The 22,522-nt window shown below is 42.9% G+C and overlaps 1 protein-coding gene across 1 annotated transcript in view; it reads right to left on the bottom strand.

The window, feature by feature from the left end:
* Positions 1 to 22,522, bottom strand: part of kcnh2b (potassium voltage-gated channel, subfamily H (eag-related), member 2b) — a 378,008-nt gene that overhangs the window by 33,135 nt on the left and 322,351 nt on the right. The gene's annotated exons all lie outside the window — the stretch shown is intronic.

The raw sequence follows: 22,522 nt of genomic DNA, 5'->3' as shown, positions 1-22,522 counted from the left end.
TGCGCACACACGTTTGCACACAGAGTGCATATAGCAGCTCCATGAAATATACATTGACTTCCATGACATGAGTGCTGTGCTTACTCAGTGGCTATAACAACAGCATTTTGCAATTACAGCGATGGAGCCAGTGTCCTCTGAAGATGACAAGAACGGTTGTGAAGGCACTGACCCTCTTGAGGTTACCCTCCCACGCAGCGTGTTCCCCACACACACATACACACAGTCATTCTAGATATGCAACTGCACAGTAATGCATGCATGTGTACACACACACTTAGCGGCCATGAGTCTAGTCATGTCCTTTATTTCTCTGGCTCCAACACGATGAGGCTTTGACTCAAAAGTGCCAAGTGGTGAGGTACGGCACATAACGGTATTCAGAACACATACTGTATATACAAACACAAAGATCTTTTTCTTCTGTCTTCCGCCTCGCACACAAACACATTAAAGCACAAACACACACCAGGAATGAAATCTCGGGTATTATGGAGCAGTTCTAAGTAGCTTTACTTGCACTAATGTATTCCATCGTCTGCACTGCACTGGCCCTGGACGAGAGCAGGAATGAATCAGTATACCGACGCATTAGCACGGCCTGCCTTGTGTCTCTGCTTAATAGAATCACACAGTGAACTGCAGAGGCTCGGCTGCTGTGCTGAAAGCGAGGGTAGGAAAACACCGAGCACCAGAACACAAGTGATCAATCCAGAGTTCTGACTGACTTTCACTGCGAGCTGTGCTCACTCAGGGTGGATGTAGACACCAGGAAACAGCTTTAGAATATAATGCAGTCCAACACAACACAGACACAGGGCCCTGGTTAAATGATCTATAGCAACTTTCCAACTGGTGGGTCCCGAGTCCATTGTAAATGGACCACAAGCGACTGTCTGTAAAAAACACATCTTATTTTTAAGTACAGCAAATTTCTGGCACAGAGCTTTTATTTTGAAGTGCCATTTCCTGCTGTAGAGTGAGTGAACAATGGACAGACACTTAAACTAGCTAATTGTATGTATTAAACAGTATGGACCTTGAACTAATGAGTAAGAAGAATCTGGACCTTGTGGTTCAACCAGTTGGGAACCACTGACCTTTATTGCATGGTCTAAAGCAGCATTTTAAAAGAGACTGCATGCAAACGTTAAATTTCCTGTGAAAATGGAAGTTTATCTTAAAGGAAGAGAATCTGACACAGTGTCCCAGAAGGTCAACAACCAACGCACCCAGGGTACCTTGCATGTCCTATGTTGACGTGGAATGTCCACGACCAAAACGTCAATATGTGACGAGGTCAGAGTGAGAATGTGTTGGTTTTTTAAAAACTTGACATGTTTGCGAGTCACTTGCAGTGTATTCAGAATGGACCCACAAACCACTTTTGGACCGCAACCTACCATTCGGGAACCATTGGTTTAAAGCGCATGGTGACAACTACACCTATGGAAAAGCCACTGGGAGCAAATTGGGGTTCAGCATCTTGCTCAAGGATACTACGACATGTTGGGCAAGGGGCAAAAAGGTTGTATTTAGTCCCTTAATTAATCATAGGTGTGTTTTGGGTGTAATATGACTCAGCCAGGTGTGTCTGCACCTGGTGCGCTGCTAGTTATATGGTAGTCTCGCTCACCAGACCTTTCTCAAGAAAAGAAAGGTCTGGCTGGGCCGACTCTCACTTTGAGATTGGAGAAAAAAACACCCCGGCTGCTTGTACTTCTTTCAACCACTCACAATCGTTCTGGGCGGTGCCACAGCAACGGTGCGCTTGCAAAAATATTGCCGGGGGGAAACAGGTTTTGGTGTAACACGCCCACAAAAATATCACCTACAGGACGCGAACCATGGCAGAAAAATGGCTACATCCCCACAAGATCAAACACTGCAAAAGTTAGTAAAGGAAGTGGTGAAAACTGCTACACAACCGGAGGTGGTAGGGCGGGACTTAAGCGGGTGGCTCGTTCCGCCCAATGAGAGGCTGATCTCTGGAGAGAACTTCCGCCCACTCAGACTAGTTATATGGTGGATTCGTCAAACTCGCGATTGATGTGTTTTCAGCTGAGAGTAATGCAGTAAGAGCAGCGATGTCTCTGCAGCGAATATTGTGCAGCAGAACTAAAAACTGTAGTTATAAACTTGACAGAGGAAACAGAACTAAACTTTTAACCTCATGTAAATGTGCACAGCGTCTCTCCTAATGGGGAGTCAGACAGCAGGTCTCCAGTGATGCTCTGCTATGTTCACATTTTACAGAATGTAATTGTTTTCCTCATTAATGATGTATATTTCACATATCCGCCACCCATCTATGGGTCCTTGTGTGTGTAACAAGCAGAGTGTGAGCACCTTGTGAACTCGCCTATGTAGGCACATCTTACTATCTGAATCATGTGGCCTTTAAATAGAGAGAAATACAACATCATTCTAAGTTTAGACCAGGTCTTATGTTGGTCAATGGCGTAATTGCTTTCTGCTACCACACCTCATTTTAAAAACGACACACCCATGGGCGCAAAAGTGGGCGCAAGTCCATTTGCTACTTACACAGCGTGGGTGCTAGCCGTGAAAATGACAACTGTTTCCATCTGAAAGTAGCAATGATGCCGCTTTGTGCACTATAAGCTTTACAAAGGTAGCAGGAGAGTTACACATTCTCGTCACATTATTTTTGTACTCCAACACCTTGGATTTAAATCACATAGTGAGCGTGAGGTTTAATTACTGACTTCAAAATTAAATCTGTGTTACACCCACATGAAATTAACAATATAGGTATTATAGCCCCGTAATGCAACCTCTCAGTTACAGGGGACAGAATGGGAATGGAATCGACAATACATTTCAAAACAAATCAGCAATATTTCACACGTGGCAGCAAATCCTTTGTAGTCAATGACTGTCTGATGTCTGTGGCCCACAGCACACGCTCTTTGTATGCTGGTGATTCACCTCACTTCCTGCTTGTTTTGTTGCTTTTTGCCTTCAGTCTGGTCCTCAGCAGTGAAACTCATTTTCAGCTGGATTAAGTTTAGATGACTGGCTCTGTATGGCCATGAGAAAACTGTTTGGTGGCCGTGTTTTCTCCTTCAACAACTAACACACATGATTAGGCTCAGGAAAAAAGAACAGGGTTTGGCTTTATAATCTTACGGGACATGAACACCGCTCTCCCAGGGTGAAACTCTATGTTTTTTACCGTCTCCATACAGTATCTTTCAAAGTAAATGCACTATGTCAGTGCAACATCACAAATTGACTGCAAATTGATGTTTATTTTTTCCTTCAACAACAAACGCATATCATTAGGTTTCGAAAAAAGAACAGTGTTTGGCCTTTCAATCCTTCGGGACACAAACACTACTCTCCCAGGTGAAAGTCGCCATTTGTTGGATTGGAACATCCGTTAACAGTGCTAATCTTTTGTATTTGTGTTGGTTTTGGTAGTTTTTGCCTCTAGTTGCCTGCGCATCTGGACAGTGCATAGATGTGTGAAATCATATGCAAAGAAGCTATGTGGATGTAAATACCTGCAAAGTCCTATCACGCTGCAGATCAGCGCTTTCAAATCCACTACTTGGGTACACAGCCTCTGTCCAGCTGCTTGCTGACAGTCACTCTGTGAGACCATAATCACTAAAAATGCATCAAGAAGTCAGAAATTATTTGTGCAAATGCCTGTTCACATATGTTCTCCACTTGTAAAAGATGTCAGAGTTCTTCAAAATGCATCTATTCTGTGTGACCACATTTCTAAACAACTGCTGTAAGCTTGGAGCAAAAACTGAGCACCAGTGCAGCAGACTAACAGACACATCTGTATGCATGTAGAGTTGACTTATGTTTCCCTGAGAGGCTGTGACAACTACAGCCGACTGACAGAGCTCCAACACAATCTCCAGAGAGGGGACAGAGTGAAACAATCAAGTAAAAACAAGAATCGAACTCATAAAACAAGAAAGATAAACACGCCAGAAGCTATAAAAGACAAGGTAAAACCATAAATGAGTTGATGATTATACCGAGTCCTGTATTCCCGGTTGGCACCCGTGTGCTCACGATCCTTCCTTCACCTCCTCTCACCTCTGTGTCTTCTTCTCAATTCACTCCATTTAGCTTGCATTAGTCTTTACTCCATTTCATCTTGTTCCTGTTTCTTCCTGCCCTCCCCTTGACCTGCTAAATCTCTCCTCTTTTCTAATTTCTGGTTTTCTTCACTGCGTGGCTCTGTTCTCGGTCCAGCAATCCTCGCTCCACCTTTCCACTTCTTCCTCTTATTCCACACAGCGAGCAGCTGAGTTACTTTTCATTCATCCTGTCACCTATTACCATTCATCCTGCCTCCTGTCTCATCTTCCTTTCTACTCCTGCTTGAATGGCTGGTATTTCATCCCTTTAGACTCCCCTCCCCTTCTATCCTCTTTGACTCTCCGCCGCCCTTTCTCCTTCATGCTTTTAGTCTCCCTTTACTCCACTTTTATTATACTATCCATCTCTTCTTCACCTACTGCGGCCCAATGGTAGACATTTATAAACCTATGATTAAACCATCCTGACAGCATCTGGAACATGAGGATCCCATAATCCCTCATTTTCTCTGTATTTCCTCCGGAGTTGTTCTTATAGATGAAGTTTGGCAAGATAACATTTGCTTGATTTATTAAAAATGAGCAGGAGATATTACAGTGTACATCCTCTCTGTAATTGAGCCAGCTGTTTCATATCAGAGCCAGCTCTTCGGAATTCTGGCTCCTTCAAAGGATTTATATTCAAGTATTTATGTATTTCTGTATGCCAGTCCCTGCTTGCATTAAATCACTCTTATGCTTGTATTTTGTTCACAGAGATACGAGAATACGTTGCTTTTCTTAGCAATTATATAAATTGTCTGACGAATAAGCACCAGACTTTACCGCTCAGTTGATCATCTCGTCTTTGGGGAAGAGAGTTGGTTCGTTGGCTTAAAGCTTAGTCTCTTATGGTCGTCATGCATCCTCAGTAAACTAAATACCTGAGGGGCTGATCAGTGTTAGCAGCTGTGGGAACCCTCCAGAGCTTCTGTGAGCTGCCTCTGAACTGCAGGCAGGACCCCCCCCCCCCCCACCATCAGCTGTGTTTACCCCCAATCTGTTTATCATATTTTTAGTTCAACACATTCTGGCTTAAGTTCGCCTGGGTCCAGAACTTTGAGTCCGCCCACGTCACTGAGTTTGACTTGAATTGTGACATGACACAGCTGTTCCTTGGTTAAAATAAAGACAACCAATGGGCACTGCAGGGGTGACTTAATTAGCCAATCAGCGCCATGGGGAAGGACTTATGCCATTGTCAAGTTGTTGAAGACAGATGCTGCTATCAAGGTTGCTCTAAATTGACATCTCTTGTCAATATCGCTTGACATTGTAGTTTGTTTTACTGCCCCACTCCTAAAACTCCTAAATCCTAAAACTTTAATTTCACAGATAAGAAATAATAAATTGTGAAGACAATAAAGCCTCAACAAAAATAGCATTTTAAGTCTTGTGTGTGATTTAAACTGGCTTCATATGAGCAGAGGAAATCTCTAATAGCTGCTAGGCTAATTTATGCAATGTAAAATGCCATAGGCTTGTGCTAATAACGTTAGCATGTTGTATTTGTGGGGAAAATGTGTCCAGATAAAGACAAGTGTTTGTCTGTGAATGCTGCGAGTTATAGTGAAGCTGATTTGTGTACTTGTGTTTGAAACTGTCTCTATTAAGCCATGTTTAATGTGTGTTTAATGTGTGTTTAATGTGTGTTTTGAATCAACTAAACTTTACAGCACTTCACAGAAACCTCCGTTGCCAACTAGTGTTTTGGAGGTGTAACTGCAGAGTGACACAGACACACCACTGCACAAATATAAATGCTCACAACGGTGTAGGCTCTGCACAGAGCTGACACACAAGTATAAGTCCACCTTAAGAGTGGATCCAATGTCAGGCTGAGATGGAAAGGGAGTGTAACAAGTTGATAATACTGTCATATTGTATGTCAGGCAACTTGTACTTATACTACACGCATACATTAAGGAATCACAATCATCAGGATATGATGAAAAATGTGACTGCGACCAGTGGTGATGAGTTTTATACTGTGGGCATCAACTAAAACATTTTATTCCCCACTGCTAGGAACCATTTCCATTTTTATCTCCGTCCCCATCTGTCGTCAATCATTGAGTAGTTTTATGATTTTTATGGTTTAGTTTTGTCAGGTGTGAATATTTCCAGAGCATTTCCTCTCATTCTGGCTTTGTGGTGCCAAAACCTTCTATTGCTTCAGGCGCTGTGCTTTGTTGTTTCCTGATCAAAGGATCGCCTACTGTACGGCGGCCCTCTGGGGACGGCTGTTGAATTTACATTTAAATATTGTGAATGTAGAAGTGAACACATTAGATGCAGGAAAAAGGTCATTGTTTGCTTTTCTGCCCTCTATTCTTTGATATCAGGCATTTTAAGGGCTAGATATCATACATTATCTAGCACATCTCAGATATCATTAATACAGTTATAAACTCGAGCTCACCAACTATGACAGGCGAAGCTGAACATGGGTAGACTAGCAAATAAACCCACTGTATAGAGCTCAGTTTCAAAGCTAGAGTGCAGATACTGGTATCACATGAAACTAGACAAGCTAAGGCATCTGTTGGTAATAATCATATCATGCTATCTTGTTGAGAAGGGGTTAAATAACGCTTCAAAATCTGAGTAGGTGAGGGAAATAAGTGACACTGCCACTCAAAATAGTGTATCTGAATATTTCGGCATACTGGGGTCCCTAAACAGTCACGGAATTGCATGAATTAACACATGATATACACTGAATTTGGAAATGGTGATACATGAAGAGTACATTCTTTTGTTCACTCATGGTTTGATCTGAATTTCTCCAGTCAAAGTTTGATTTAGCTTTCTTTAATCATAATCATTTTTTCTCTTCTTGTTCTGTTTTAAGTTAAAAGTAGAAATATAACTGGTTTCATCTGAAATATTTTTTTCTCTGCGTTTTAAAATAACTGACTTGACCTTTTGTTCTTTGTGTCATATTGAGAATATGTATGTAAAACAGAGCATGACCTGGATGGGTCTGTGATGCTGGATTTGGAATTGGTTATCACGCCAAAAACACACTAAGCTGCAGTGAGGTGTGGCTCGCTGCAATGATTACATTTTTCTGTAGCTGGGAGACGTGTTCATGTGTTTCAGACAGGTAGAAATTCTTTGTAACGTAGGTCAGGAGTTACAGGACTCTAAAGGGCGTTTACTGGTTGGCTGTGACTATTACCTTGCTGCAATTCGCCACTTAAAGTCAAACTATGCCCAACTTTTAGTCTGGCCGCACTTATCCATTGAATCATCAGAGAAGCCACTGCAGCTTTTCAAAGCCACTGCAGGACAGCTCGCTACAGGATGCACTTCGCCGCTGTGGTGGCGAAAAGGCCAAGAAATACTTGCCCCTTAAGATCAAATTAGAAGCAAACCATGTTTACTAAAACTGAGCAACCCTGAATGGTCTCACTCTGGGGAGAAGTCTTAAAGCAGAGTGACCTGGCAAACATTGTGATGGAGAAACACTGTGATGGGGAAACATTGTGATGGGGAAACATTGTGATGGAGAAACATTGTGATGGGGAAACATTGTGATGGGGAAATAGATGTCGTTGGCAGAACAAAGTGTGGAACAATGCCGAGTAAGATAAAAAAAAGTGAGAGTATTAAAAAAACAGCAGGAAATCACACCTTCACATACACACACACACACACATACACACACATGGAAAGTTAGGTAGATGTTTATCTGAGAGGGAGTATAAGAATGTTCGGTGAACTGCTCTATGGGGCTGTCTCATTGTTGCAGTATGTGAAGTTGTAAGCCGTGTTGTCAATCTACCCCAAGTCATACGAGTTGTTTTTCAATACCACCACCTGGTGTGTTTTTTGCGTTAGAGACTCCTATGATTATTTGAAATCGTCCGTGTTGGTTTCAGAGCTAAGGGTCAGTGGTGGCGCTGCTGGATTGGGTGGAGATGAGGTGCACAATTTGGAAAATTTTGTCCCCCTGTCAATAATCCTTAATGGCTGGCCTGTTAAGTGTGAGCAGCCTCAAACGCTACTTGCAAACACATGTGCAGACACACCCCCATCCCCCTTCAGCTCAGCAGAGAGCCCCTCTCAGCTGTGCTCTCCCTCCTGGAGTATCTTGTGGGCTTTTTGTAGCCATCTGTGTGAAACCCAAAAACATCGCCATGAGGACTGTTGAAAGTGCACATGTCAAGATACATTTAAGAGCAGATATTGCAGAGCTGTCTTTGAGGACAGCACTTGAGGGGGAAGACTTGGGGCAACAGGGGGGCGGTTTCCAGAGCTGACCGCCTGTGCTATGAAGACGATATGTTTTTCTCGCTTCACCCACAGAAAGCTGTTTCATTTTCCTGGCGTTAGTCTGCAGAGTGGAATCCCCAATCCAGCAGACAGCAGCGTCATCAGCAAATTCTGCATCATCTTTGCTGGAGTTTGACATTTATCCCTGAAACTGAGGAGATTTGCTTGGACTGCATCTGACACGCTGGGTGTAGGTCAGGTTGAGTGTGCTGAACTTCTCATTTAATGGCTTGGCTTAAAACCATTGAAAAATTAATTAAATCAGACATTTAGTGGCCATTTTGAGTCTTGGATGGTTTACATGCAGAGAGAACTGTATTCAAATTGAGCCAGTGCTCAGCCTGCCTATTAGATTGCTGCAGTGTCAGTTCTACTTTATGTAACACTGTATGGTCTGGACTGACAGGAGAGCAGATAAGAGGACAAGAGAAGATGACTTGTGACAAGATATAAATCAAATTTAAACTCAAAATGTCAGTTACATGCTATGCACCTGCTTAACCATCAAACCTATCATATTCTCTTTGCTTCCTGTCACTTTTGCAGTGGGATGATAGCAGAATACCATTTCAGAGGTCTATTCTCATTACCGTCATCATTATTATTATCATTTTGTTTACACACAGAAGTGATGACAAGGACAAGATGATACATTTGTTTCCAAAGGCATAAATCCTTAATTTAACACAACACTGTGAGCACCAAAGATTTTCCAAAGTTCAATTAAGCTGAAGTGGCCAAAAAGTAAACACTATACAGAAGGAAATTAAAAGGAAGATGGAAAGATTGAGAGATAAAAAGGAAGGAGGAAGGACGTGGCACATAAAGAAGTGTTTCACAAAGACCTTCCACATCATCTGACGAGATTTCTTCCTAAAAACCTTCTCGGTGGAAGATAAGTAAAGAATCTGTTTAAGAGAATAAGTGCCAAAATTACAAAGAAGCACGAAGAAGGACAAGGTTAAAGGACTGATTGAATCTGAAGTTGAGGACTCTGAAGGTGATGAGTCACCTTTTTACAGGCAACAAAGTTTAAAACACACACACACACACACACACACACACACACACACACACACGCCTACAACTGGGAGGTGTTTAGTACAGCTGCAGTCCTATAAAGGGTGATGACTGAACAGCCAAAGCCACTTCCATCATTAATCTTCAATCAAATCTTTTATCGGTGCAGAAGACTGAGCCACAGGCTGAGGCGCACAGCTGCAGAGGTAACACAACAAAGTTTTGCACACAAAGTTAAAAAATCAAAAGGTAAGTGAAGCCGGAAAGTCAAAGTGCACCTGAACAACCCGCTTTCTGTATCTTTTGCACTTTAAAGAAACTGTTTCTTATCTCTTGAGAGATAATTTGCAACAGAAGTAGAGGAGGTTCACTTTGTGATACGTGCCAAAAAGTAGGGATACTGTACACCTTAACGAATAATGAACATCCAGAGCATCCAGGTAACGTGTAAATTAGTCGGCAGAAGTAAATTATGGCACTGTATGTTTCTGCAAACCACAAAAACACTTGCATGTTTCATATTTTTATATATATATCATATCAACTTTTTAAAGCAACGGAATATAAGCTGACTCTGTCATCTCGAGGAGGAAGGGAAGGTGGATGGCGAGACACCTGCCAAGCTGCAGACCAACAAACAACTAAGCTGCTTGTGATTCAGTGAGTCACTGCTGTGTTTCCTGCGGCTTTTTAGCCTCCGAACGTGGGTGTTTTGTAGCCACTTGTCACTGTCTTTCCAGCTGCTTTTTTAGCCACCTGTTGCTGTTTTTGCAGTGGCTTTTTAGGCATAAAAAGCTATTGGTTTTTGCCGAGACATTGCTGCTTTTCCTTCCCAAATAGTGGCATTGAAAGCAGTTATTTTTACTGAGACATCATTGCTTTTCCTGCCAGGATAGTGGCACGGGAAGCGGCTGGTTTTTGCCAAGACATAGCTGCATTACCTGCCAGGATTGTGCCCCCAAACTGGGTATACTGAGCCAGAACATGTTCTTTTCCTCACCATAAGCAGGTGTATTTTGTGTCTTAACCTCACCAAACGTCAACCACAACATTGTTGAAACATATCATCTATATTATAAAGTGTAAATGTAACATATCCATGGTTTGAAGAAACACACGATACAAACATCTTCTCTACCAACTGGTGCAAGTTGCATCTACTGTAGCTTAGAAGAACTTCCTTTGGTTGTTTCTGATCAAAAAAGGTACCAGACAGAATTCATATTTGTCCTCAGATCTGAACGGCCCAACAGCACCTTTCAGTTCGGCTCTCTGTAGTTACACTCTGGCTTTTATTAAACTTGACACAATGCCTGTTAAAAACTTTGTGCGGGTCTCAGAAGGACACAAAAAAAAAAAGACATGGTATGAGGTTAACGGCAGCTGAAGGCAGTCAGGCAGTACACACCATCCATCTGCTTGGGAGGGGTGTTGATGGATTTTGGGAGGTTTCCATTTCTCACATTGTGTTAGATTCATTTGGCAGGGACGCTCATGTAGATGGGTGTAAACAATTACAGTCCAAGCATGCAGACAAATGGATACAGAAACTGAAGTCAAGAGAAAAAACACTCCTTTGAGCTCAGTTATGGTGATATTTATAGCCAGACATTCAGTACCATCTTTTCACATGGCTCTTTGTTCCAATTTGCAGTGAAGGAGTTGGACCGAGAAGATTTTCAATCAACTATATCTCAACAGCTCAAAGCATCATGGGAGTGAGTGTCATACAAGAAGCCCTCTTCCCTTCCTGTGGTGTTGTGTCAGCCACAGGAGAGTTGGTCTAGTTAGAAAGCAGTAGATGTTTTGAAGTTTGAAGCACAATGTCCATTTGTATTTTTCATCCTGCTCGGTAAACTGGATGCTGAATACTTTCAATAAGGGATCAATGGCTCCTAGTCAACACACAAAAACCTTTCTGTGTGATAAATTGGTGGCTTTTAAAGGCTCAATATAGCACTGGCACTTTGGCAGTGACTTGCTGCATCAGACACCCACGATAAAAGCAGCGTCCGGCGGCGTAAGGGGGAAACGCCGGGTCAAAGTATTCCAGATGTCCCTCTCCACACACTTTCCAGCTCCTCCTGGGGCACCCCGAAGCGTTCCCAGGCCAGACGAGATATATAATCCCTCCAGTGTGTTCTGGGTCTACCCCGGGGCCTCCTACCAGTGGAACATGCCTAGAACACTTCTAATGGGAGGTACACAGGAGGATCCTGATCAGATGCCCGAACCACCACAACTGACTCCTTTCGAGGAGCAGCGGCTCTATTCTGAGCTCCCTCCGGATGTCCGAGCTCCTCACCCTATCTCTATGGCTGAGCCCAGCCACCCTTCGAAGGGAAACTCATTTTGGCAACTTGTATCTGCGGGACCAGACTAAGAAGACCTTGATGAAATGGCACATTTGGAAAAAGAGTACCTCTCCCAGAATGTCGACACTGGAGCCCCCTCCTTGAGCCAGACATGAGGGGGGCGCCTCTCGTGGCTGGGCTCGGCCCTAATGAATGACATGGAGAGGCCGCCCTGTGTGCCCACCACCCGCAGGGACTGGCAGGGGCCGAGTGCATTGAGTGCATTGTGTGCTGGGTGGCAGGCAGGGTTGGGACCCAGGCGTGTTGACCCCTGGTGTCGCAGATTATGTCTTGATATAGAAATGTGAATAAACAGGAACTTAAGGAATTTAAATCCTAATTCTTGACCTTATGATCTCCTGTAAACTTGTGCGTCACTGCGTTGTGTCCAGGTTCTCTACATTCCTTCCATTTGTTACTACTGTTGAAGTATATTTGTTAATATTTATGAAAGATAATGGTCATGTTAGATTTTGTCTTGAAGCCTCATGAAGCGTTTTCGTTATTTTCTGAGCCCACTAGATGGCGCTTTTTGTTCAACAAAAGGTTGGAAGCTTCACTGAATTGCCATTCTTTGAGCCTCTCCCTTTAAACCATTAGCACCATCTAGTGGGCTCAGAAAATAAAGAAAATGCTTCACGAGGCTTCATTTGGCCATCACTACTGAATTGCCATTCTTTGAGCTTCTCCCTTTAAACCATTAGCGCCATCTAGTGGGCTCAGAAAATAAAGAAAATGCTTCACGAGGCTTCATTTGGCCATCACTACTGAATTGCCATTCTTTGAGCTTCTCTCTTTAAAACATGAGCGCCATCTAGTGGGCTCAGAAAATAAAGAAAATGCTTCATGAGGCTTCATTTGGCCATCACTACCAATCACACAGAAAGGGTTTTAGCAGCTGGAGATGCCTTTTTGTAATTGTTTTTAATGAGAATGAAGCTGATTTTGCGTTGGGATGCGCTTCGTGTTTCTGCGCTCTAAGCGCTTGGCATTTTTGCTGGAGCACTCTGTAGTAGTCGAGTAAAAAAAATCTTCATCCAAAGCAGAGAAACGCCCAATGTCATCGCTTTTTTCGTCGTCTTTTTTTCCCCATTGTCCAATCGGATCATTTGAGATGCAGCGGGCCTTCTGTGGTGGTCATGACAACAAGTTTACAGTTGGTAAACAATGGAGGAGAAACTGGTGGTAGCGGTTGCTGGATACCCAGAGCTATACGGCCTCACAATAGATAGCAGGTTGTCAAACTGCCCCGAATCATCCTAAAATATGCCTGGAAACGTCCATCATGGAGGAGAAGCTCCTGGACCAACTGGTGGTACTCCCCATGATCCAGCCTCTTTTTTAGGGTCTCATGTACCCACACAGATCTCTGTTTATCTGCTGACAGCCTCTCACCCTCAACCAGAGCTACACACAGTACCCTCTGCCTATCTGTTTTAGTAACCAGCTACTAATTACCTAACAGTCGATTGATTACAGGGGAGGGTTAGAATGAGGAGGTGAGTCTGAAGTCAGTGGTCTAATTCTGCTGTATGTATACATGAACTATGAAGTGCAGTATATGTTTGTATGTGTTTAGTTCTAATAGAGAGATACCATAATCAGGGCCAGTGAGCCGTGCAGTGCAGAAGTGACAGGACCTCACACACACTTCCTCTGCTGTGTTTGTCTATGTGTGTGTAGTGCACTGCCTCGGGGCAAAGCGTGACGTTACACCACCACTTTGACATAATATAGATTAGTTTTAGAAAAAAGAAACAAAGAGATGGAGGGAATGGGGGATGAAGAGAGGGAGGAAGGAAAAGAGAGAGAAGACTGCACACAGAGCTGGAGCAAAAACGGAGTGATGGAGTGTGTGAAAGAGAGAGCTAGTGGGCGAGACAGAGAAGGATGGAGAAACAGAGCCGAGGGGGACGAATACACGGAGAGACAAAGAGAAGAAAAGAAACAGTGATAAAAGTAAAAGACGAACAACAATGACAAAACTGTATCGTCCCGCAGAGGATGGTCAGCGTGACACTTTACACATGCACACACACAAATGTCAGTTCTAAAAAAGAAAATGTTAGTGTGCTTATAAACAGGAACATTTGGATATCTACGACAACTCGGAGAGTCTCTGCCAACTTAGAGCTGAGCTTTGCCACTACACAGAAAAACTGAGATCATACTGCTCCTCACAAACTGACTTTATAATCACTCTTCTTCCAACAACTCGTGCCTACAAAGATTGGACACTGTTAACTGTGGGCTGGAAGCATGACACAAACAGGTTTCCAGTGTCACAGGCAGCACATTTTTACTTTATTTTCGATGGTTTGTCTGTTTGTTCATGTGTTCCTTCTTTATTCACGTCGCCTCGTTATTAAAATGACTACAATCCACTTTTATGTCTCATCAAGCTTTCACAAGACAACTCATTACACAACATACTTGTGGTTTCTGTCTTGAAAAGAAAGGGGGAGTTTTCCCTCAACACCTGCTTCCTTTACAATACATTTCTTCGATTTTCTCCCAGTGCAATGCTTGGAAAGCCTCAGCAAACACGCTCAATATTTCACGATGAGCAACCGCTCAATATTTCATACATAGTCAAACAGCACTGCTCACTCGTGCCCATACTCAGTATTAGAGAGAGCCTGTCCTGGCAAGCACCGCGTTCAAACACCAGTGAAAGAAGCACATAAAAATTTCAGAGGCGTCCATTTCTACTGTAAACAGAGCGCCCTGCGAGCCACCAGCGCTGAAGAGCACACAGCTTTTTATTTTGGGAGCGATAGCCCATCTGTTTGATAACCATTTAATAATGCAGCATCAAATCATGTCTGTGTGGTAGAGGTGTACATGGGGACATAGCTCCTGACTCAATCTATTGAATGACTGCACACACACACACACACACACATACACACGCATGCCTTTCCAACAGGAATTAGCTGAGATTTATTTGGATCGCATTAAAAAGCACATGAAAAAGCTTGTTTAAATGCAGCCAAGATGCACTTTAACGCCAGCACTTCAGCCCACCTGTGGAGGAGGTTAGAGACACATCTGGTGCAAATGCATCACCAGTGTGTGTACATGCACTCATGTAAGTTTTGTTCCTGCAGAAATCCAAGCAGTGTTTATCAAACAGGTGGCAGAGAGTTGCATGCCTGTCACAGAGGATCGTTATGATGCTGGAGGATGGAGGATGGAGGACAGGTGTTCACTGCCAGCTTCGAAGGACGGAAATATTCTGACAGCGAATGATGTGCGTGTCAGTCTGCATCCTGGCATGACATCGAAGGCAAGGTTGGCTTGAGATGCATGGTTATATGGGGTGTAAAAGGGGACAAATATACACACACATATACACGCCAAATATATATGGCTCTGATTCAGTCCTCCTCCCGTCACCCTGAACTCAATCCTGTCAGCTAAATGGATAAATCCCATCTTAACCTTTTCCCAGCCCTATTCCAGCACTTACACTTCAAGTAACACTTACACTTCTAACGCACACATTACTGTGCACACACACGAGGACGTACAGTTTTGACAGTGGCCGGCAGCTTTATCTTTCACCAAAAGACTGCTGTGAAATTAATAGATGGTGTCCACTGATAAGTTCACAGTCGGCGGAAAGAGACGGCTTCTCAGACCGAATGGCCGTCGCTGTCTGGACAATGCAGAGGGAGAAAATACTGGATTATTACTGGAACATGTAAATGAATAAATGCATTTACATTGACGAAAACGTGGCTACGATAACTTCCCCTAACCTTGAAGAGTCCCAAATATCTTTAAAAGTAATGAGAGCAGCTTTCACTACAAGGTTGCTGGTTTCGAAGTAAAAAAAAAGCATTAGTGTGCAAGCCAAAAAAGAAAGTATTCAATTCGATTAAAAAAATATATAAATAAATAAATAAATATGTTGGTACAATAGGGATTAAAGGAAATCCAAGGTGACTCTTTCCTCTAGAATATCAGGGCAGCTGCAATGCATCTGTATTTTTAATGTTGCTGGGTGAAATACCAAATAAAGGACAAAAAAATAATATTTAAAAGGAAACAATATACTCTGAGTTTTGGGTTTTTCCTATCCTTGTTTTGCCCCAAAGCTGCTTTATTTCCCCCCATGAGGACACCCTCCTGATTCAGTTTCTAAATCCTCTCCTCTAAAGCAGCACCTTGTTCTTTTTCTTTTCGCCACAGATTTCATTTAGACATAAGACCATGTGTTTCTGAGCCTGTCATCAACTGACCTGAACCTGAGGTCGTCCGATTTTACATCAGCAGTTGTGTAGTTTAAAAAACAGCTGGTGGCAAACTTTAATCATCACTGAAACACAAAGAGCATTCACATCACTGCACCTGTTTGTCCAAAGCTATCAAAATTCATTGTTTTTTAAGGCAGTGGGTGTTTGATATCACACAGACTGAAACGAAAGCCCTGGAAAAAGCTAAAGGACTGTAGATTTATGTCCTGAGGATGAGCAATAACTAACTGGCAGCTGTGACACTTTCTGTAGAGACAGAACACAACATGTTATAACCTGAAAACACAACACATTCTCACTCTGACCTCGACACATATTGACGTTTGGTCATGGACTTTCCACGTCCACATATGACGTCCAAGGTACCCTGGGTGTGTTGGTTGTTGACACTCTGGGACACCGTGTCAACTTCAGCCTGTTACATGCATTGTCTTCTTTCAAAATTTACAGTTTGCATACAGTCTCTTTCAAAATAAAAGCACTGCGTCCGTACAACACCACAACTTGACGTTTTTCTTCCTTCAACAACTAACGCATGTGGTTATGTTTAGGAAAAAAGAACAGGGTTTGGCTTTCAAAACGTACGGGAAGCAAACACCGCTCTCCTGGGTGAAAGTCCGCATTTGTTAGACCACTCAGACTTCCACTGCTTTAACTTTTGTTCTTGTTGCCACGTTTCCCCCAGATGCCGCCGCAACTGGCCGTGTATCATGCCGACTTCAAAGGACGGCTTTTTTCGCCAGTGTCTGATGCCGGAAGTCACTGACCAGCGCCACATTTCAAGGAGGACGACGTTCCAGGTATGTGACAGTGTATATGCTCGCTCATCCCGGTTCATCGTCCTGTGGGCCCACTGCCTCCATGATCCAGTGTTGTAAACGATTATCTATACTAACGCTGGATCATGGAGGCAGTGGAGATAAGGAAGCGGGCCCGCAGGACGATGACCCAGGATGAGGGATTATATAGAGCTCCTAAGTTGCGTGTTTCCGGTACATGGGACCTTAAAAATCAATTTCTGATAATGTATTTCAATGGCTAGATGAAAATTATTTTCTGGTCCTGTTTGAATTGTGCCATGAATTTCACATATGTTGTTTGTGAATTTTTAATATATTCTTTCGTGCAAAGAAGGCTACAATTTAGCGGGAAGAAGTTTGATACTGTTAGGTTTTGTGTGAGAGCGCTTTGTGGACTATAGCTCTTCGCTGCTCTCGACGCGTATGATATACGTCACCACTCGCACTCGGAACATGGCTGTGTCTCTGGTACACCTCACCGCCTCGAAAGAAAATTGAAAGAAAGAACAGCTGTTCTTGTTGGAATGGTGACATTTGGGTACGAAACACACCGGCATCTTGATCTGATGGCTCCGTAGATCGTGGCAGAAGACGCAGCAGCAGCACTGTGAGTTGAGAAGTGGAGGGAAAGTGTGATGATGTGACGTCACATAGGCGACATGTAGTCTTTCTCATTACGTTGTTTCCGCAGCCTTTAACTGACGGATCATACAATAAACTGTTAAACTCTTAACATGAAAAAATATTATCTAGACCCACACAAAACATTTGTGTAATCGAAGGCATTTAATGACTGGGACCAGAAAATAAGAATTTTCTCTCTATTGACTCCCATTCATATTTTCCGAGCCTAGAGGTCCGATGGGGGTCTACCGGAAGGGGCGTGACTTACGAGCTCTATGCGCTGTCACATACCTGGAGCGCCATCCTTGAGAAAACGACCTGACAGCAGGAGGCGTGGTCATCCTGTTAAATTTGACAGGGCGACTACGCCTCTGCAACATCAGCTGATATAAGGCTTTTGAAGAAGACGGAAGACACCCGTCGAAACATGTCGAGGTAAAAACAAACCTTATCTTGTCTGATATATAAAAGAAAAGAAAAACGCTAATTTAACACTTAGACAGAATGAACTTCTATGGATTACTTTCTGTGTGATCGGGGCCTAAGGGGGGTCTATCCAACATTCAGAGCATATGAGTTGTCACGGACACGATTCTCATCATGGAGGTGGCTGAGCCAGATGCTAGCAGCTAATGGTGCTAAGTCCATAAACAGGGCTTGACAACAGTACAGTGCTGATGGAGCTAACTGTGGGGAACTCTAGGGTGGGTGCCACGCTTCTGCAGCACCTCCATTCTGATATTAGCAGCGAACGATGTACACACGCAGTGCACAGAGGTGCCGATGAGCTAGCCAGTGGGATACACATATGCACTAACATTCATGTGCGGCCGGACTGGCTTAGCAGAACAAACCACAGAGAAGCTCAGATTACAACACACATAGGTAACATGATTTCATTTGCTGCTCTGGACACCATTACTCCACTATATCTTTACTATAATATATCTATGTATTACTCAGTTACATCTTCACTTTATCTTTAGGCTATCACCGGACAATAGCTAATCCTGGGAGAGGTTCAGCAAATGAGTGTCCACAGAATAAACGACCACCACTTACTATAGAACATCCTGTGTGTGTACACAAGCACGCTGTATGTTGTGAGTGTCCATACTTGTGATTATGCAGATTCGGGGTCATGCCTGCATCTGTGTGCATCAGTATGAAATGTGCCTGCAGCCATGATTGGCTTCCAAGCTGACCTTTTCTCTCCAGCTCTGACAGTTCCCATTAAGACATAACAAAGGAGCAGATTTCCTCGGCCCCAATCTCTCTCCCCCCATCTCCCTCTCTCCTCCTTCTCCTTCTCCTCCTCCTCGTCACCGCAGCCTTCTCCTCCAATATTCATCAGCACCATCAGCGCTTAGGGAGGTTGCCCCCTCACTCTCTTGGATATCTTCTTCCCTCCATCTCTCTTTGTCTTAGTGCCCGTATCTCTTCCGTGATCTCATCTCGCTCCATCTCTGTCTCTCTTTTTACCCTTTCTGAATCTCTGTCTTGATCTTTTTCTGCCTCAATTTCTAGCGTACTCTATCCATCTCTCCCTCCCCTCCGACACAGAGGGAGCTTGAAATATAAATGCAGCAATGAAACACTTCACAAGCAACTGCTGTGGGGCTGCTGACATACGGTCCGCACACACACGAATGCAAACGCGTTTAAGTGTTAATCTAGAGCACAAGGAGACTCAGAGTCCACTCTCAGCTTAGGTTTAAATCTCCTCTCTTTTTGTCAGAAAGGCTGCTTTCATCTACTCGTATTCAGACTAGAGATAAAGTGGTCTTAAGTCCGGAAACTGCAGCCCAACAAGAACTCAATAGGGGATTTAATATACGTTGACGAAAGCAAACATCCAAGGGAGACATTACTTTTTGGGAGACACTGTTGTTAATAAAATGCCTTCACATTCTGTTCACATACACCGGTTGCAGAGTACACGTACAATATTGATGGGACTTAGCGCAGAGCTATAGCTGCTGTACATGTGGCTTTAAAGAGATCTGAGGATGCCATCATGCATTAGTTCAAACTATGGAATCAGGCCACTTGAATAAAACATGCTGGTGTGTGAAGCCACAGAGGGACATACATACACATGCTCAGTGGCAGACTCGTGGTATGTTCTGTGTTTGTGCAGCCAGCTTCGGAGACATTTAATGTATTTATTCTTCATGTATATTTTATAACTGTTCTCTGTCATGTTAGTGTTTACAGCAGTCATGACTGTGATTGATATACGATGCGGTCATATCAGGAAAAGCTTTATTTAAACTCAGAGCGCTTGTAAGAAGATCTTTGTGTTTAGATTCTGTACACCGTCCAGTTTCCAAAGGTCAAGTTTTATATTTGATATCTTTTTATTAGAAATCAGATCAATCTTCCGCTGTCATCTCGCAGAGAGGTCAGGAAGGAAAGCGGCACAGAAGATGGTGGAAGGAATGGATAAAACGATCCATCCGGATGCTTCCCACGGATGGATGGTCACGCTCTCTAAATATGAGCTGCTTGACCTGGCAATCATCATGTACAATCCACTGTTGGACAACAACTGCTTTGCATATGTGCAGCTATCACACTGAATCACAGAGCGTGTGCATGGGCAAGATTTCACAAGATCATCTGTGCATGTTAAACAACAGTTGTGTGCGTGATGACACATGTAAATCAGAGCTTGTGAGTGTGTAGTGTATGTGTGCACATATACACTGTGGCCTGTTGTCGTCTCAGGTAGTGGTTGATTGGTTAATGATTAATAATAAATTAATTACAGATTAACACAGCCTATTTTCATCCCCAGGTCGTCAAATACCAGCGCTTTGTCACATCCCTCGGTGTGTAATATCGATGCCAAAGACGCCCTTTAGCGTCTTTATGAGGCGCTTTGGACTTTCAATTAACTCCAATTTAAACAACATTTGGCATCAGAGGAAAAACACTGAATTTGTTAAAAAAGTTATTTAAAAACAGGCAGCAATTTGTTCAAATGGGTGAATACACATCATCATGTCCTAACATCACTTGTGGTGTACCCCAGGGGTCAGTACTGGGACCTAAAATGTTTCTATTATAAATTAATAACTTATGTAAAGTTTCAAAAACATAAAAAATTTTGTTTTGTTGCAGATGATACCACTATTTTGTGCTACGGAGAGGATTTACTACATTTACAGTCGCTAAATTCAACAAAGACTAAAATTATGTTATTTGGAAATTGAAAAATTGACACGCAAGTGCAAATTAAGATGTGATAAGTGTGTGAAAACGCATTTCTGGGAGTGATACTGGATCACAAAATAAGCCGGAAACCTTAAATAAGTCACATTCAATCAAAGCTGTCAGGGAGCACTGCAGTTATGGTAAAATCAAGACACATACTACACCATAAATCACTATATATCATCTACTGCTCACTTGTTTTACTGCATCTTCATTACTGTCTGGAGGTCTGGGGTGACACCTATAAAAGCAATTTATATACATTACACATATCACAAAAAAAGCAATTTGGATTTGACATAATGTTGGATATAGGAAGAACACGAACACACTGTTCAGCAGTGGCATCAGCCATTGAAAAAGCCGTTTAAGTCAACCACTAGTTTTAAGGGATTCTGAGAGAAGGGATCACCTGTGACATCATCTGTAGCACACGCATAAAGGCACACACACACACACACACATGTCCCGTGATTCCTCTGAGATAGGTACATGGGTACAAAGCCTGTCTCTTTGTCTCACAGCCCATTGCTTCACTAAGCACCATTCTAATTCACAAATTATTATCCAAGTCACTGACATCCCAGAAACACTTGGCGCCCATCCACGCCACACACCAATTCACACATTATCCTAGCGTACGTGGTGTGGATGCATGAATGTAAATGTGCATGAATGAGTCTAGAAAATCCTATTTAGCTTTTCTGAGAAACCAAATCCAGGAAACAAAAGCTCTGATGAGGTGTTCTGATCATGACAGAGCTGATGCAGCTGGACTGCAGTGGAAGGGAAGGAAGGAAGAATGTAAAGCAGGTGTGAGGTCACATTCACATTCAGTTTAATGTCTGATGACAAATGTTGTCTTTGATCACATATTTCCTTGTGTAAATCAAACTTAACTTTCTCTTAATATGTTCACATATGGATTCAGCAGTTTGGGATATTTCATTAACTGAAAAAGGATTAAAAACAAATTTAGTGTTACTTTCTAACAAACCCAGCCTACTCCTGATTTAAACTCAAAAGGTCCCCAGGGGTCAGTTCTGGGTCCTCTGTTGTTTTCTATTGACATGCTTCCTCTGGGTCAGATAATCCATAAATGTAATATTAATTTCCACAGTTACGCGGATGACACGCACATTTATGTTGACTGCTGTCAGTGTCTCTCATAGTATGGCTTGTCTCTCAGACACTAACTGCAGGATGTCACAAAACTTCCTCCAGCTCAGTGAGTCCTGCATGATTTTTTTGGCCCCCGAAACCTGACCTCTGACTTTAAAAAAGAACCTTGGAAACCTGTCCTCTGATGTCAAGCATTCTGCCCACACTTTGGGTGTCATCTTTGACTCTGAGCTCTGTTTCAACATACAAATAACCAAGGTTGGAGCCTATCCTAGCTGACATTGGGGAGAGGTGGGGTTCACCCTGGACAGGTCACCAGACTATCACAGGGCTGACACATAGAGACAGACAACCATTCACACTCACATTCACACCTACGGACAATTTAGAGTCACCAGTTAACCTGCATGTCTTTGGATTGTGGGAGGAAGCTGGAGCACCTGGAGAAAACCCACGCTGACACAGGGAGAACATGCAAACTCTGCCCTTCAAGTTGCACCTTTGCACATTTCACATTGCAGCTTTCCTTGAATCAAATCCAACACCTGTCTCTCTATCCGAAGTTCCTTGTTACCTTCAGAATACTAACTCCTCCAATTATATCTGACAGTGGTCCGACTACCTTTAGTTTATTCAGAGGACACAAACTGCACTTTTTAAGAGATGTGAAAAATTCCAAACCACTCAGATCAAGAGTGGCAAAACTGAGTTTC

The sequence above is a fragment of the Epinephelus moara genome, chromosome 11 (assembly GCF_006386435.1).
Source record: "Epinephelus moara isolate mb chromosome 11, YSFRI_EMoa_1.0, whole genome shotgun sequence".
NCBI classification, from domain to species: Eukaryota; Metazoa; Chordata; class Actinopteri; order Perciformes; family Serranidae; genus Epinephelus; species Epinephelus moara.
The sequence above is the reverse complement of the archived record's forward strand: the minus strand, read 5'-3'. Positions and strand labels throughout refer to the sequence as shown.